This window comes from Aythya marila (assembly GCF_965140915.1).
Source record: "Aythya marila genome assembly, chromosome: 12".
Lineage (NCBI taxonomy): Eukaryota > Metazoa > Chordata > Aves > Anseriformes > Anatidae > Aythya > Aythya marila.
The window spans coordinates 6,821,446-6,840,010 of record NC_139053.1 but is presented as its reverse complement, the minus strand read 5'-3'; positions in this window follow the sequence as shown (position 1 = coordinate 6,840,010).

The window sequence follows — 18,565 nt, the reverse complement described above, 5'->3', positions numbered from 1 at the left end:
GAAGACAACACAGAAAAGCATGTTAACACAACATTTAACTCACAAGACTTGCTGTCTGCAAGCTTCTGAATTGCAACATTTAAATATCTCTAGTTAAGTCATCCTGGTCTTCCTTCTCTTGTGGTATTTCTTTCTCTGTAGTCTTTTTGTTATGCGTAAGCAATTCCGTTTTGCTCTTCATTAGTAACATAGAGTATGTATCTACAGAAGGCAGTGGCTAATTTTAGCAGAGAAGCTTGGATTTTTGGTATTTCTTGTCTGTCCTTACCTTTTTATTAGGCTGTGCCTATTGCATTTGTTATTCTCATGTCCCATTATTCCAGAACACTGCTCTGCCTGTGTGCTGTCCTGCTGGCATTGCTAGGGGATGCTCCTTGATCACGGTGACTTACGGCAGCTTAAGGCTTGTTTTTTCCCTGAACTTGTTCCATAAGTTTTAAAATTTTTACCTTAAGTTTTCAGAAGTTTTAGTCTTTAAAATTTATATATTTCTTCTGGCTTGTCCTTTTCTCCCTTTTAAATTCTTTATTCATTGTAATTAGGTTCTCTCCGGGCTTGCAGTATTCTCAAGTACAAAAGCTGTGTTTGCCAGCACTGCACATGGTACAGTTCTCGGTCCCTGTGATTTCATCAGGTGTTTTACTGGTGAAATCCCCGTGTGCTCCTCCAAATGAAGCCTTCTCATCAGTAGCTGCTCTCTGAAAATCTGTATCTAAACATGGCCAAAGCACTTAACTTGGATTTATAGCCTTACACGGTATCCCGTTTTTCTCCATCCTCTTTAAAACCCGTCTCCAGGCACAACCCAGCCTTTGGCATTCCCACCCGGCACTGAGCTGCGAGGCTGCTGGGGCCGTCCCTTCCCCGCAGCTCAGCAGCCCCGCTCAGGACCCTGCTGTGTGCTGCCGGGACAGCCCGGCTCTGCCAGAGCTGGGGGTGTTCTCAGTGCTGCTCTGGTGAAAATGCAGTCTGAGTTTCTGTGGAGAAGCAGCACGGCCATGGATTTCTTCTCCCTCTCTGCTCAGCAGCACACCTGCCTTCGGACTGGCGTGCTGTGTTGCACGGGACCTGGTTAGGTCTGGTTTCTGATGAGTTTGGGACAAAGTGTGGGATTTATCATCACTCCACCTAACCTTTCACTCTGATCCGTTACTTTCTTGTTTGCAAAGAGGTGGTGAACTTGATGTGTATCAGTCCAGTAATGAATAATGTCTGTGTGTGTTACGTGTACCTACTGCCTTTCTTCTCCCTCAAAGTGGGGTTGCAGACAGCAAGGAAACTGGTGCCTGGTCTTGTACCTAATTCTTGGAACAATACCTCTTGCAGACAGATAGGTATAATTCAGCATGTAGTTTCTTAGTAAACAAAAGGAAAAAAAAGTGAATTTACATAATAATAATAAAAAAAACAACACTTTTTCCTTCTTCCCCTAAAAAATAATAAATTGAAAGATAGGTTTTATGGCATTTCCAAAACATTTTGCACCATCCCTGAAACAAAATGTGGCAAATAGTATTTCACCTAAGTTGTTTATCCCATTTTTACTGAAAAGAAACCTTTCTTCTTAGTGTCAGCTTACTCTGTCATCAGGTAGTAAGTGCTGCGAGACCAGTGAGTTATCTGATTATAAATGCTTTGTTCTTGGTTTTAACATCCTACAGAAATTACTATAACAATTGAACATTGATGTATGGAAGTTCTTTTCAGCCATCTCATTTTGTTCTGCTTGCATTCCTTTTTTTGCTGTCAGTCTCCTTCTAAAGTACCTATTACCCTATGTTGAGTGAGTTGTTTTTTTTTTAACATTTTGGTCAATGATATTATGGAAATTATCTGAGGTTCCTAATTAAAATCTCCTTTGTTTATATTTACTGAAATCATATGCAAATAGTGACTAGTTCCCTGGTAGACAGTGGCAAAAGTCCTGTCAGCCAGAGCTACACAGAGAACATATAAAATAGCTGTCAGCAACACGTGCTTGGTGCTTCCTCTAAAATCAGTGGAGGTTTATTTTCTAATTATAGCAGGGATAGGATTGGGCCTGCAGATCACAAAACGAGATCCTTATCTATGACATCTGAAGCGACTCAAGCGGTGAAGATGCGTGAGTCCTTTTCTGTTCATCCTGCTGAAGACCTGTGCTGCTGAGGTACCCACCACCAACAGCTTGCCCCACTTACCACCCTGCAGCTGTTACCTACAGCCTCTCCACCCTGTTCTGGTGTTGTAACCAGCAGGCCTGCCTTGTGTACATCTGGAAATCCTGTTTTGGCATCGGGGATTTAGAGAACACCCTGAAAGCAGAATAGACAGGAGCAAAGCGATGGCACGTTAAGAGAAGTGGCATCAGCCCTGAGGGACAGTGGCAGTGCTATGAGCGCCTGCCTGGTACGTGCAGGTCTCTGGGTACCTAAATTTTGGGAGATGCTCGACATTTTTTGAAGCTAGTGACTAAAACAAGTCAGGTGCAGGCAGTGCCTGCCTCCACCCTCCTGTCGGACGTGTCTGGGGGCAGTGTGCCCCTTTGCTGGGGTGCTGCTGCAAACACAGTCTCCACAAGTACCATTTCTTCTTGCAGAAATTGCTTCATGGTGGTAGTTCAAAGGATGAGCTCTCTCCGCTGATTTGCTTTTAAAGCGTATCTATTAACAAGGCATGTTTAGTGAAAATGGTAAGGCAGTAGTGTTTGGATCTGTTAATAAGGTCACCAATACTTGAACAAAATTCACTGAAATGCAAAACCTTCACGAGAGCAATGAATCTTTTAAGTCTTCTAAATAGGTCTTGAGCTCCATTTGCATACATCTTTATGGAAAATGTGAAGTTCTGTGTAATTACAAGCCACATTAGGGAAACTGCCCAAATAAATGCTATGTGAAGAGTGGCACTAGTTGCCATCTTCCTGGCAAAGCGCCTGCACTATTAATCCAGTCCAGACATGTTAGATTCATGAAAGGTAATTTTGTATGCAGTTCTATGAGTAAATGCAACTTAACCGGATTTGCATTGAATTCATTCAAACACCCGGCAATCTTTGCTGCTTCAAAAGAAGAGCAGTGCTAACTATTTGCGGGCTTAGGAATCTCTTTAACTCTGAGGTTAGAGGCAGAGTTGGAGCTACCCTGGATAGCACATGGATAACCTCTCCTCATGATTTCCATCTTGTTTTTCATATTTACAAACAATTTTCTCTGCTGTGACCTCCAAGAATGAACTATAGGAACAAAACACAAATTTTATGTAGGCTTTTCTTTCCCTTTGTTGAAATTCCCTCTATAAGTTTTAACCTGTATCTCCTTGCTATATTATGTAGTAGATGTCGTCTCTGGCTGCAGCCTGGAAGCCCATCTGTGTATCTCTTCAGTTGTTTGCAAAGTCTTAGTGGGAAGATGTGCTAGGTAAGGAGTGAATTCTTGCCGAGTGCTTCATAGACTGTAGGTTTTGAATTTGTTTTGCAACAGAATAACTATTAGCACTGGTTAATATATAACATGCTTAAATAAAAGGAAATAGTCTATAAAAATACAGAAGCAAGATATTCTCATAGCTTACATTTTGGCTTCATTGTTAGCTTCGTAAACAGTTCTAAATGCAATGGAAGCTCATCAAGAAATATAAATCTGAAGTAAGCAGTGTCAATCTGTGCATGGGCCATGTTCTGATTTTATGCTAAACAGTACATATGTAACTGAACCCTTAAGTGTCTTTATTACACCATCGCTAAAAAGCTCTATTCAGTCATTTTTCTGCTGTTTATACTTGAGTGTTATTTTGGTGTGGTGTGTCAGTGATTCCATCTGGGCTGTAATTGAGATAAAGAACACTCCTTTACTCACAAAACCCAGGTAATTTTCCTACCCCAGCCATCACCACGCTGCCTGCGTGAGTTGTACTGCTTTTCCAGAAAACAAGTTGTTACATTCTGGGAATGAATGAGTTAAAGACAGTATTTGGATCAGTGTTGTGAAACTATATATTATCTATTGTATTTCCTTGGCCTTAAGTGGATTCTAGCATGGGATGAATTAGGTTGGCTAGATATTTTCTGCTGACTGTGATATCCCTGTTGAGCAGCTTTCCCAGTACGAATATATTTGGCCCTTCTTTTTTTTCCCCACAAGCTATATCCCTGTATAAAAACAGCTTTATCTCTAAAGAGCAAATAACACCCAGTGCTCATAACAGATGCCAAGAAATGTTTCTGTTTTGATTTTTGAAAATAAAAATTCAACTGTGTTCAATAAAATTCAGAAGCCGTTTTCCTCTGTGGAAATTAAAGGAATCCAAGGAAGTCTAGGAAGATAGCGACCTTCCTAATTAAAGCGGTAGCAACTGCAGGAATCCAGTTTTTACAACCACCTCTATCTCACTGTGCTGAGAACAAAGCAGTCCTCCATTAATATTTTATTTTCTCTTTTCTTCCACTATAACAATGCTCTATGTTCTGTGAGAGCCCTGGAAAGACATGCAGAGCTATGTTAATTATGGTTTAAATAATTGACACTCTGATTGTGTTGTACTTTCCGAATTGTATGTGGCGTGTCACTGGTTCTACATATAATTACATCTATTCACTGCCATCATTTTCCCCCACTTATATCATTGTATACAGTAGGCTACATGGCAAAATTGTGCACACTAACTAATAATGTCTTCACCAAATGACCTTTGTTTTTAAACACACAGAGTACGTGTAGCCAGGGAGGTCTGATTGCCATCAGAGCTGATGCATGCATCCAGGAAGCTCTATTATGAAGCAGTGAATGTCAGGGGAGTTGGGAGCCTGCATCACAAGCACACTGAGTCTAAAGAAGTGGGTATTAGGAAATTTCCAGTGTGGTCTGATGGTAATTCCTTATTTAACACTGCATCCAGCTTGGCAGCTTCTGGGATCCCAGATATTTATTATTTGCTGTTTTATAGGTGTGTGCACTAACTGCTGGGATTATTAAGTGCATCCAGCTATAGTAGATTCGGTACCATGCAACAACATAAACAAGCTTTCAAGACTCATCTTCAGGTGTTGACTGAGTCATTCTGAAAGCCTGAGTGTGTGTACACGCTCCGAGAGTGAGTACCTGGCTTCCTCTTGGAGCTGCTTGTTAGTCGGCATGGCTGCTGCACAGCCATTGCCACTTCAGTGTTTGTCCACTAAGCAGCTAATTCAAAAATTAAATCCTCTCTCTTATGATACTGCCTTAATGAACTAAAAAATGTGTATGGCTTCTTCTAAAACCTACATCCTTAATGTGATTGCAGTGTTTGCATTTACTTGGAGGTACTGAGAGTAACTCCCAGCTAAAATGCACATGGTTTGGAGTTGCTTGGGCAATGTCCATCTGCTTTGTGTGTTTATTCTGGTGTCTGCAGGCAACCTTGTGCCCAGCTGGAGCTGTTAAGGGAGAGGAATGGGTGTTTGGGAAGGCTACGAGCACAGGTCATCCTCAGGCAACCTGGGAGGCTTACACTGGTAGCTGCTCTGCACCAAGTGCACTCCTTACATCCCAGAACAAGAGCCATCTAAAGAGTTGTATTAAAGACAAACGCATAGCCCCAAATAGTGCTTCTTCCCATTTGGCCTGTAATCTTGTTTAAAGTGTGGGACAATTGGGAGCTGTAGCCTTTCACATGAGGCAATAACACACTGAACATGGGGATTAAACTTGTCTGTGACAGAGAACACTGGGAACAGCTATCTGAAAGCACTTGGGAAGATGGATCTCACATGATCTTAGGTTAGATCCATGACACATCCCAGAAACCTGAAAACTTTACCAGATGAGAGAAGAAAAATGAAAAAGCTCTCATGCTTGTTGGCCTGCCAAAGAGAGATGGAATAAGAAAGGCACTCCCTAGAAATGTCAGATGGGATTTTCAGAAATATTTAGCAATTGTCTGTGTCTGGCCCAAGTCGGAAAGCTGTCCCTGTTTAGAACATGGCTCAAACATGTGGTTCCATGCCGGGGATGCTGATGGAGCCCAAGTGTTACACGAAGCTGAGCATCCCGCATATGGATGGGCTTAGGTCCGTGAGGAAGTGCTTTGTCTGAATTAAGGGCCCTGTTTAGAAGCTCCTGCGCATTGGCAGAGGTTGAAAAGGGTCGTCTCGAAAATAAGGAATGTGTATGTTATACAGTGTTCTTTTTTTTAAAGTAACGCTAATCATATAAGCAATTGTTGAATATTAAAAAGAGCAGATACTCAAACTCCTCTCCTTATTTTCCTGTGCTGGGTTAGAGTTAGGCAACGTTTCTCTGCAAAAGTCTTTGTGTACGTATGTGGAGGTTTATGCTTCTGAAAACAATGAATGTTTTTAATCAGCACAGACACTGGTGTGGAGGCTCAAGAGGAACGATACTGGATTGAAAATACAAAGCAGTTTTTTGGTTTTTGGAAGTTTAGTGCACGTGGTTAAGTGTTTTAGAATGATAGCTTATTGGGGCTTTCTCATATCAGAATTCAATGTAAAATTGCACTGCAAATTTAAAAAAAAAAAATCATCTTGTTTGCATATCAGGGTTAAGCTTAAGTCCTGTTTTCATCTTGTTTTCCCTCATCCCTTGGTGTCATTACCAAAACATGTATTTCAGTGCATTAGAAAAAGTAATTTGAGTCAAATTATACCTGAATCAGTTCTGAAATGTATGTAATTTCCTGTGGTGTTGCACGGAGAGAATTGATTTCAAATGTATATTTTAGGATTAGGGTGAAGGGATCAAATAAAAACCAAACTCTTGCGTCTGATGATAGAATTTGACCTGCCGCACTAGCAGACCAGAATCCCGTAGGATGGTACCTGTGACACACAAATCCCATGTCTGTGTATTAATTTAGTCCCATCAAGGAGAGCCGGGTGGAAAAGTGGTGAATCAGTAACAATCAATATTTATGATACACCTAAAGGCATATTGGAAATTTGTGAGAAACTGTTTCCTTGTATGCTTTCCCATACTTTGTATTTAGGGATGGTAACTCTGAGTGATGCAAGCAGGGCACAGACCATGGCAGGAACTTGGTGCTCGCTGACTGCTTGTGCACTAAAAACTTCTGATAGGCTCCGTGTCCTGGGGAGCTGGCCTGGGATGGCAGGTCATTGCCATGGGGCACAGTTCTGTGTTGTTCTCTGTGATTGATGCTTGCAAGTATTTCTCTGAAAAAAAATGGTCAGAGATAGAATCCATGAAACAATCTATAAAGCATTATTTTTGTTTTACTCTTTTTCTGGAGCAGAACCTGTGTTTGAGACCTAAGTCTAAGTCCATCTAAGTCATGGATTTTCTGCTTAAGATTGTGCTTTTGTGTCCAATGGAGTTTGAAAGTAACTGCAAAATTTGCCATCAGGTTAATTCAGATCACAAATCTGTGTGGTTAGAACTTAAATTCAAAGCTTGTGATTTTTAAATTATTTTTTTGAAAAAGTTGTATGTGGTAGGATGTCATTCTCATAGTTACTTCTGTATTCAAGTTATATGTGAAAGTAGTTTGGAGCCTGTAGATGGTCTGGATGTGTGAACATGTAGTTCTCTACCAGTAGTATGCAACTGTATATTCACTTGCTTATTGTTTATATTGTAATATTCATGTATTTTGCATTTCAAGTGGAATTACCATACAAGCATGGTTTCTTATTAGCTGTGCATCTCAAGTCTATAAGTATATTAAAAGTATTATCCATCTGGATTCCATCATTTCAATATTGCTTCTTTTAGGGAAAAAAAAATATTTCTCCTTTCCAATCTTCCTCCATATCCTCCCCACCCTAGATAACTCCAGTCATGATTCAGAAAGTATATGAGCAGTGAAGTCCTCTCCAGAATTATCAGTTGATCACAAACATTCTTTGCTATGTCTTTAAAGCACAGGATTTTCTGAAGATACTAATGATATCTTGATAGCGCAGGCTGGATACTTAGTAGAACCGTGGTCTTTATGTAGTACATAACCTCCATTCTGTGAAAATCAGGCTGTATAGCAAACTTAGGTCTATGAGTTGCTGAACACGTGAGTAGTTGCGTTAAAACATAATAATTAAACGTCTATAATCTGTTAATTCTGCAATAATAATTCTATTCATATTCTGGCATCCACTGTGGATGTATCCCTGATGTAAGGTGCATCAATTAATACTTTAAATTACATTTTCCACACAGATCTATCAGTACTCTTATAATCAGAGGAACACTGAATTTCCTGAGCTGAGATGTGTCCCATCCTTTTAAAGGACTGAGTTTTATTAAAGTTCAAATGAGTAACTGATGCGCTCTCATTTGCCTGAGTGCTAAGTGGAACGCCTTCCAGGCCAGCTCTGTATCTTTGCAAATCCTGAAAATTTCTTTTCTGCTCACTCAAATGTGTTTTTCAGCATTTACTGTGACCATGCAAATGTTTTCTAGTTATATTGTTTTAATGGAGAAGCAGCCATGAGTGATGTAATTCTACATTGTCATTTTCCTTTTCTGTGCAGCTGCTGCAAAATTAAAAAGCTGTAAAGTTACAAATGGTTTTATATGAAGCAATACACAGCATGGAATTTCCTGCTGGTGGTTAAAATAATACAATTACTTTTAACAGATGAAAGCAGTTAAGAGTCCAAAGCAGGTCTCTATTTAAAAAAGAAAATCCTTTTCTTCTGCAAATATCCTTTTAAAACATTTTTTTCCTTCTTTTCGAGCAATCTCATCATAGATTTTTTTTTATTCTGTTGGATTTTTGGCGTGCAGTACAGATCAAAAAGAATACACACGGTGCCAGGTAAGAAAACAGTAGCAGAAAAGCTTTATCTGAGCACAGTTCACCAGCCATACATCTCAGTTTGTTCTCGTATCCATCTGCAGAGTAAAACAGCCATATGCTCAGAGACATCCTTGTCTTTTCTCTTTTTCTCTCCCTTGCACCAAAAAGAAAAGTCATTAGGTTTGACAAGAACGGTACATTTCGTAGTAATTACAAGGGAAGCACAAAACAAAGCCGGGCCAGCTTCACAATGTCCATGAACGTCCTAATGCACCCAAGACTGTTTTAACATTCTCTTAGAGGGAAACAGATTAATTGCTTCTTTGTACCTCCAAATTGAAATCGCGGTGTAACCTGGTTGTGCTCGGCGCGGGAAGCCTTCGGGGATGCCAAAGTTTGGACAGGAGTCTGGGACATCGCGGAGTCCCTGAACTGTTGTGTTCAGTGAGCTGTGAAAAGTCATTCAGAAGAGAAACACTCAGCATCCTTTATTTATTTGCATTGAAATATTTATCTGTGATGTGAGCCATTCATAATAGATTGTCAATCTCTTGTGCCTTGTGATGAATCTGGCCGTCTTGCATTGAATTCTAAGTATTTCCTTCTGTGAATAATTTCATAATTGTCACATTTCCAACTTATGAATGTTCCCTGACCTTTTGATCCAAATTATCTTTTTTTTTTTTTTTCTTCTCTAGGAAGGGAAATATCAAACCTTTAATTTTCTGTTTAAGAAAAAAAAAAAAAAAAAGGAAAGAAAAAACAACTCACCTACCTAAATTATTAATTTTTGAACTTAGAGATTAAAACTCAATCAACCTGAAAATTCATGTCTTGCTGCTTTTTCCTGATAATTGAAGGAAATTATTTATGTAGCATAGATTAATATTGTTTCATGTTCTACCTGACATTCCAGATTAAAGTATGACTTTGAAATAGAGATGGGTTGGGACTGAAATACCCAATACAGCCACTCTAGTACATGGAAAGCGACGTGTTAGGTTCTTAGTACCGGAGCTCACAAAGGAAGTCAATTTTCACTTCCATCTTGTTATGTGCTGGGGGGAATGGAAAGAGAGATGAGCTTGGGAGGGAAGAGGGGGAGAAAAAAAAAATGTAGAGAAGGAGAATGAGGATGTGATAACAATGAGCAGAGTGCGTTCTCCATCCTTGGTGCTGGCTTGCAGGGGGAGGGATGCCCCAGACACCCTGCTTTCGGTAGGAAGACAGAAACTGGAAGACAGAAACTCTCCTTCCAAGCTGCATCTAACAATGTCATAGCCCCCTCTGAGCTATAAATGGATATAGAGAAGGCTCTGTGCTTTCTTGCCGTTCTGGGACAGGCAATCTCCCAAGTAATATCTAGAGTAACACTTAGCATTTCTGGCACAGCCACGGGCCTTTTGCTGTAGCGGAAGAAGCCATGCTGGCCTACCAGCCCAGGAGGGTTTCTCTGTGTTTTTCAGCGAGCTCCTCTCAGCCTTTTCTCTTTTCCTCTCTCTTCTTTTTCTCTTTTCCTTTCTCTTCCTTTCGTCTCTGAAAAAGGAGCTTGGAGGCAGGGGAAAAGAAGGCAGTTTGAAGGAGGCTGAGCAGTGCTAACCCAGAACACAAAGGGTGGAGGTGTATCTGCTGGCTGCTGGCATGCAGCCATCGTGGTTATCAGCTTAATAGCATAACTTAACAGGAAGAATTACACTCGTGACCTTCTGCTCCAACAGCACAAGCTTCTATCACTTGAGCTAAAGGAGAATCTCCATTAGTAGTTGCTCATTGTCACAGGGCACGTATCCCTCTCTTGGGCCAACCACTTATAATGACAAGATATCATAAACACTTGAACAGCTCTGATTTTGTCCAGTAGAGGGAAGTGGATAGACACAAACACTAACTCAATATGTTCGAGAGCGATATCATCAACATATTAACCGCATCATGCGTGATTGGCAAAAGGCGTAACAATTGCAGGAGAAACGTGCGTTTCTCACTGCTGCCAAAAACTCTGTATTGACTAAGGATCATTTCCACTAGAATTGCTGCTTCTTGCCCTGTCGCTCTCCTCTGAATTACAGTGCTGCCAGCAAAGAGTAATCTGGATCATAGACCAATTTACCTTGTTGCTGAAAAATAACGTGTTGCTTTCAGCAGTGCTCATTAAGTGTATTTTTTTTTTTTTTAATCAGGTTCTTGGAGGAAGAGAGCTGTTGAGAATTACCTTCAAGTGAGACTGGCAATAAGCTGCATTTCAAAACTAGATGTTTTTTTCCTTGGAACTAGCAGTGGAATGGGTGTTTAGGTACTGCCACAGTGCTCCTCCAAAGCATTTGGTTGCTGGGTTTCTGAACAGTTCAATATTAATTGCTATTTTTTGTGTAGTGTGACAAAAGCAAAGTATTTCAGATCTATCTCTTTCTTAGACGTGTATTTACTCGTGCTAGTCCACTATCTGTTCCCTGGGCGAAAAGAGAGTTACTGAAGTGAGAATTGCCCCTTGTCAGCTGTAGTGGTGCAGGTACTACCTACACAATAGAGAACGGAGGAAGCCTGTCTCTTCTGGAGTCATGCGTTTGGACTAGGAGGCCTTTTTCTAAGAGGGCCTTTAAGGCAAAGATGTACTTACTGAGTAGCGCTGATCCTGCTGCTGTACCATGGAAACGTGACCATCCTTATCAAATATTCCCAAGCGTGCTGACAGGCAGTCATCAGCCCAAGCTTTCTTTGGAAAGCTTTCTCTGTCCCTTGAAGCAGTCCCCTCTTTCTCATTTAATGCTAAGCAGTTCTCCATGAGGTCCACCAGCTCCTTCCTCTCCATTGGGTTAGTTGGACTGTCCAAATTTTAAAGAACGCCAACTGGCTTGCGACCAGCCATTTATAGAGCAGCTCCCGTTCCAAAGCCATTTTTCCCCACCAACTTTGGCCGTTTCTCCTCTTCATCCTTTTCTGTGCAGAACTCTGAAGTCCCTGTAGAGGTTTCATAACATCCCGAAGCCTTCATCAAATGGTAAATTGGTATTCTGTTAGGCTGTCAAAAGGGATTAGAAGGAGGAATCTATTCTTCTTCTTACTCTCATTCTTTAATGACAAGTTACATTGCCAGCCTGTCCACTAAATCACATTAGGCAAGGACTAATTTACCTCTTCATACCAAAGTAGAGGGAAGCCAGAAGAATATTCTCCCACTCTAGGACATGCTTTGAGAATTCAGATAACTCCCATGCGCTACTGTAATTGTATTTTAAAAGAATTAGCATTTTATTAGCATGAAAATAGATAAGAACCCCCCAAAATCTTTTCTTCTTCTGTTTCGTAAGTGTAAATACACTCATTTTAGGTAACTGTGAAGCTATAATACAATCCATATTTGAGAAATTCAACAAAATTTTGATCAGTTAAGGTTTTGACACGTGCATTTTTATGGAGAAATTTTCAGTGGGTTCTCTCAGAATCTTACATTCTTTAACAGTAATCATCCTCTCCAAAGGAGTTTGAGTTTAGCTGGAAACTGAAGATGTTCTACTTCCCAGCACTGTACGTACCTGTACGTGCAGGTAGATCTCACATCCAGCATCACTGTTCGTGGATGCAGGCATTAGGACTGATCTGTACATTGTCTAAGACACAGTCCTTACAGAAGGGAGAAATGTCCATTATAACATCAGGAACCTGATTCTAAAACCGGTATTGTCTAAAGACAGCCTATTTCCCCATGTGTTGGGGCATGCCTGGACTTTGGAGGAGGAAGAGGGAGATGCCTTGGAAAGAGGGAGAAAATCAATGTACATGCAGCTGCTGGCCCAATTCACCCCCAGAATTCAGCTGATGTGCCTCCCGCCTCCATGGTTGGAGTGCTGGCACAAAAGACGTGGTTAATGATGCTCTTTGCATTTTGCCATTATGATGAGGTATGTAACGATGGGACAGATTAGATTAATTGCGAGAGCAATTGGCAAATGTAACCAAATAGCAGACAGTCATGATTGCTCTACCCAAACACAGAGCTAGAAGAGTTCAAGGAGTGTTAATGCTGTGCTGCATCCTGCAAGACCAGAATGAATGCCGTGCATTTCCAAGCACAAGAAATTCTGCATAAATAGGACATTCAATTATTTATGACTAGGCTCCAAGTCAGTGATTAATTAGCATTTTAAATATGGTTGATTAACACATTAACCCTATTTTATGAAAACTATTTTAAAAGATACATATTACATGTGCTTCCATTTGATTTTCACATTTCTGATGTCTTTCATCTGTTAGATTACTGTGTCCTATAAGACTTTCTAGAATGTTTAATTATTTACTTTACAAATGCAGGATGTTATAATGATATTTGTAAAGAAAAAGCTAGGATAATGAATATACAATACAGTATTAGCAGCTTCCCCAACTGTTGACAGGAGGTTAGGGGGGTATGGGTGGAGGAAGAAAGAAAATCAGAACAAGATAATAATGTTGCACTAGATGTATACAAGTGAATATGCAATAAGCTTTGGGAATAGTGTACAAAAGCAATAACATAATTTACCATTCTGTATGAAAGAACTATCTGAGGTGCTTTTGTCTGTATTGAAGGCAATGTTTGGAAGGCTTCGCTGGAAAGCAGAATATAACCTAGAAACTGTTTGCATTACCAGTTACAGAAGAAAACATTTACTTGTTTTAATAACCGGTTATTTATTTCTATTATTAATTATTCATCCATCTCTCAGCGATTACTAGCATACTAGCTGCTACTGTACCAAGGGCTGGGAGTTTACCTGCCAGACCTAGCAGTGAAGAGCAGTTTCTGATATGTGAACATACTCAGACTTTACAAGTAGAATGGGAAGGAGGGAGAGCCCCCCACAGCAGCGCTCGGTTCATTTTAAGCTGTTTTTCTTCCATGCAGATTAATCAAATTCCAATTCTTTTCTGTTATTACCATCCAAACACCACGTACGCCTCTACATTCGGCCAACAACCTACGTATGATCTCATCAAATAGATTGAAATTGTGCTGGCAGCGAAAATGTCAGAATTAGCCTTTTTTGTATGCCTCATCTTGAGACATCCTGCATGGCTTCACCATTTGGAGCGCTCATAAGGGCCCAGAAGCAAGCCCCTACCTGCTCCTGTGAGGTTGATGCACAATCAGTATGCCTGTGTGAAGGCATATGCGTGAATACTGTGTATAATTGGATCTGTACTCCTTTCTGAAAAAAGAGTATAGCAATCGGTGGTGTAAGAGTTAACTGTCTTCCCCCTGTATTGGAGGATAAAAAAAAAAAAGCCCTGCAAAGACCACTTCAACTTGTGCTTGACTTTCTCCAAAGCTTAAGCTCCATATAGAACAAAATGTGGTACTGAAAGGTGTGGTACCAAAAATCAGTCAACTAGCTGTTCAGCTGAAAAATAGCTTATTAGCAGGAAAATCATTAAGGTACAGCATAGATTTACTGTCACAGAAAGGTAATTGAAAAAGGATGCGATTGACAATTTTTACCTATCTTAATCAGCGAGATTATTTGTCTGCAGTATACTTCTTGTAACAAGCAAGCTGTTGATGTCATTGTGTGCTACTTAAGCTGAAGGGCCTGATTCTTCTCCAGAAATTTCTCCTTTACAGTAAAGTTATTTTGCAATCAAAGCTTATCCCCAACCTTCATAGCATTGCCATTCCTGTCTGAAAAAAAAACAGGTACTTAAATTTTTAATCTGCTCACTTCTGCTTTATGCTTGGAAGTACAGCTAAACTGTTCCGTTTCTTGACTGGAAGGCTCTTTCCATGGAAGGATGTCCATAAAAAGACGGGAATTGGGTTATCTGGACAAGATACATGGGTTCCATGCGTTAGGAGACTATATGCAAGGGTATGTGATTACCATATATCAGGAGACTCTGGAGTAAGTTCAGTGAAGTCATTATGATGATATCATTGCTGGTAGCCGTTACTTTACATTACTCGTGGCCATTACTGTAATCTAAATGGACATTGGGAGGAGATTATGGTGAAAGGTGCTAATGGCTCGCACATTAGAGGTCATTAACATATAGGCACCCAGGATGAAAGTCTATGTACAAAGAGTTAAATAAATTGTGCAGCAGCTTCCCCCAGGGAGTCGTTAAAGGTATTATGCAAGTTTAAGCACTCTTCTTTATCTGGGCCATTAGACCTTTCAAACTAGGAGGTCTAAAGGAAGAGCTTCTTGAGTAGTGGTTTTCCCAGGTGTAAAATCAAGCCTGTGAGTTGGGGCTGGGAGGTGGTGGGTGAGACTGGAAGACAATGGAGAGTTTAGGCAGGTAAACGTGTCGGATTTGTCTAAATGCTGGAGAAAACACCGTTAAGTGTGTGCAGTTTTTGCCTCCTAGGACAGAAGGTGCATCTTTTAGGGCTGTAGTTTGGAATACAATCAAACTACCCACCTCATCCTGAGCTGAAAGGTTTGCTGTATTGTTGCAATGTCTTTTTTTTTTTTTTTTTTTTTTTATCTAGTAGAGTAGCAGTATGCAGAGTGCAAGTATTCTAGCAATGTAAGTATCTGCTATCATAAAGATTTTCCAATACTATTAATGTAAAACATTAGACATTGCCAAAATCCTACTGTTTTCGCTCCCCAGCTTGAATAAATAATAGAAGACAGGAATAAGTAGAGAAGGGAAATAAATTCTTCCTCTCAGCTGAGGCTGTCTTTGCAGAGATGTTTTCTTCCTCCAGCCTGCCTCCAGAGCTGATAGTAAAAGTAATTCAGAAACTTAAGCTAGCACCCAAGGCAGCATCCCGGCTCTGCTGGGGGAAAGATCCACCTTACCACAGTTGTGATACTCCCTGTTTGTTAAGACAGCTGTCTGTAGGTTGGAATTTATTTTTTGGCCTTCCCGTTCATAGCCAACCAAGAGATGCATGCAACAACTGTAGTATGTCTTACAGGGACTGATCAAACTAGAGTAAACCAAGAGTAAGGGATTTTGTATGAATTATCTGTAGTAAGATATATGGCTGAGTCAAGACTGCCTCTCTACAGAAAGATTTCCAACCCTTAGTTTTGTAAAAAGTCTTGCTAGTAGAAGAAAGTAAGTCATTACTAAATATAAGCCAATAAAACTAACCCAAAACCAAAACCAGTAGAGCAGTAAAACAGAGCACTGTAGTTAGGGATAAGAAATATTTCCATTTTAGGTCATTCTGCATGAATCTTGAGTCACGGTTAAAGTTACTTCAATTCAAGTAACTACCACAAATGTCCTGGAATCCTGGTCCTGAACCCTCCGTACAAGTCTCGGGGTATGATGCCGGAGAATGACCAGCTCCAGCCTTGCACAAGGACTGGGTTTCCCTCCCGGTGTAGGGTGGGCCCAGGAGCTTATTTACACCACAGCTTGTGCTGAAATGAAGTGAGGATGTTGCTGAAGTGCACAAATTGGTCCGGAAAGGTTATCACCCAGTTCAGGTATAAATTTTTATATGGCTTAATGCAACGACATGATTAAGGCATAGTCCGGAGAGGAAGAGGACAGGAGGATATTTCCCCAGATGTTTTACTGAGGGCTTATAGTAGCAAAAGAGAAATAATTTGGGTTTTGTCCTACAGCAAATCCTATAATTAATTGTCAGGTAGAAAATAGGCTGTACAGAAGTTAATTCACTGGGGACCACAATTGCTGTGCCTGTGCCCTCGGTGCCTGTTCCAGTCCTGATCCAAAGTCAGTTGAAGCCAATCGATCAGGCCCTAATTGCACACTGATTAGTATTGCTGTGCTTGGCAGCATAGTAAATCTTTAAGAATTAGGAGGCACCACATTTTTTGGAGTAGTTCTTTTCACCATTAGGTGTGACTGATAACTTGCAGGGGGATTTAAACACGAATATGGAATTATTGAGAGACAACACCATGTGTAATTGTTGCCAAGATAATAGATGAAATGGCTCAACTTCCATTGGAAAAGTTTCAAAGGTTGAAAAGTTTCAGACAGGCATTTTTGCAGGTGTAATGAAAGGATCAGCATGTATTTCCCCCAAAGGCTTTCATTTTTCAGTTTTATCCTTAAGAGAAGCCAGTGGCACTTCCTGGGTATTGTCATTGACTAAGGCACAAAGAAGGAGAAAAAAGAAACAATTGATAAAAAAAAAAAAAAAAATAGAAAGAAAAAGTGAATCAAAACATGACTTCTTGTTTTCAAGAAGAAGGGCCAACTTTTACTTTATAGTAACAGCTTTGAGATCAGGAGCTGTGGGATTACATGGCAGAGGTTTGTAAAAAAAAATCAATAACTGCTGCTGTTTGGAGAGAGGGAAAGAAAGGACAGCTAACTAGACCAGATTGTAACAGTTCTGCAAGCAGTCACAATGCTCACCTTACAACAGCGCAGCCCTGCAAATTATTAAATAATAAATCACAAAGTTGAACAGTCTTGGGTGGACAGAATGCGTTTGACTGTAAAGCAGACAGAGGCCTATGAATTATTCACATCTCAAGCAAAGATAAAACAAGCAGAGAAGAAATGAGAAGAATTCTTCCAAACAGGTTCTCCTGTACTGAAATATACCTTTTGATTACTGATACATATTTGGGGATTCAACCGGTCAAAGTCATGCCAGAACTAAGAAGAAGGAGACAACTGCAACCTAGGTTTAGTGCTATGGGAAAATCCTGCCATTAATAAGTAACTTCAGAAGTAATGTGCCTGTGAAATAACATTTTGCAACATTAGTATGTTAGCAATTAAGGGGAAAAAATGGATCTCGGGGAATAATTGTCATGGAAGTGTCAAGATCTTGAGTATTTATCTTTAATTTAGTGAGTTAAAACTTGGTAAGAGCTTATTTTAATCAGAACATGAAGCTGGAAGCTGAAAATCTGCTTATGGAAATGTGGGAATCTTATGTTTTGATAATTTTAAGCATCTGTCTTAGCTGAAATGGGAGGAAAAGAGTTAAAGGTTATCTAGATATAAAGACAAGGCAGAAAAACAGAATTCTCTGTTCTGGACTGTGAGTTTTTATTACTGGTTTATAGCATTTATGTTATTTGAACATAGCTAATGTCTATGACTTACAGAGGAAACAAAATCAATCAAAACACTCATTTCCCTTTGAAGTTGCCTTTTTTTTTTTTTTTTTTTTTTTTTTTTTTTCCCCCCTAGCAGAGTTTCAGGCTTGCTGCACTGATGCACAGATCTAGCAGGCGAAAATAGATAGGGCCAAATCCTGCCAACAGCCTATGAAGCCAGTGCATACCACTCTTGTTGGGGCTGTAGTGCTGATGTGACTCCAGAATCTGATCTATTCCATATCCATGGGGAGATAAATGGCTCAGAACAGGCTTTTTCCCAACAGACTCGCTTGGTTTCGATGACAATCTTTGTTCAACAGTCTCTCTTCAGAATGGTTTTATACGCGTAGGCAGTAGTGCCACCTTTGTGATGAACAGCATGGTTTCCTGAAGGATGGAGGCATCATGCTTGATGAGACCAATGCTGTCTGAAGCTACAGAAAGCCACCTCTCCTTAATTCCTTGCTTCCTGAAGACAAGGCCTGGGAACAAATCTAATTGTTTGGGAACTTTTCCCATGACTGATTTGTGTTGCTACATTTAGTTGCAGTGGTGGAGCTGGCGTACCTCATCTTTCCATCTGAATATTACTAACAGCTTTATTTTTGTAATGGGAAGTGCAAGGAAGAAGAAAAGGGAGGAGGGCGTAGCTGAAGGGAAGACATCAGTAATGATGTCACTGGATGCATGCACTTGGGTCCCACCGACTGGGTGAAAGCTTGCATTTTCCACTGAAGTGCAAGCAAGCGTTCCCAGTTTCCCTAGCAGCAGCTTCTCCAGCAGCTGGGCCTGTAAGACTTTCCCAT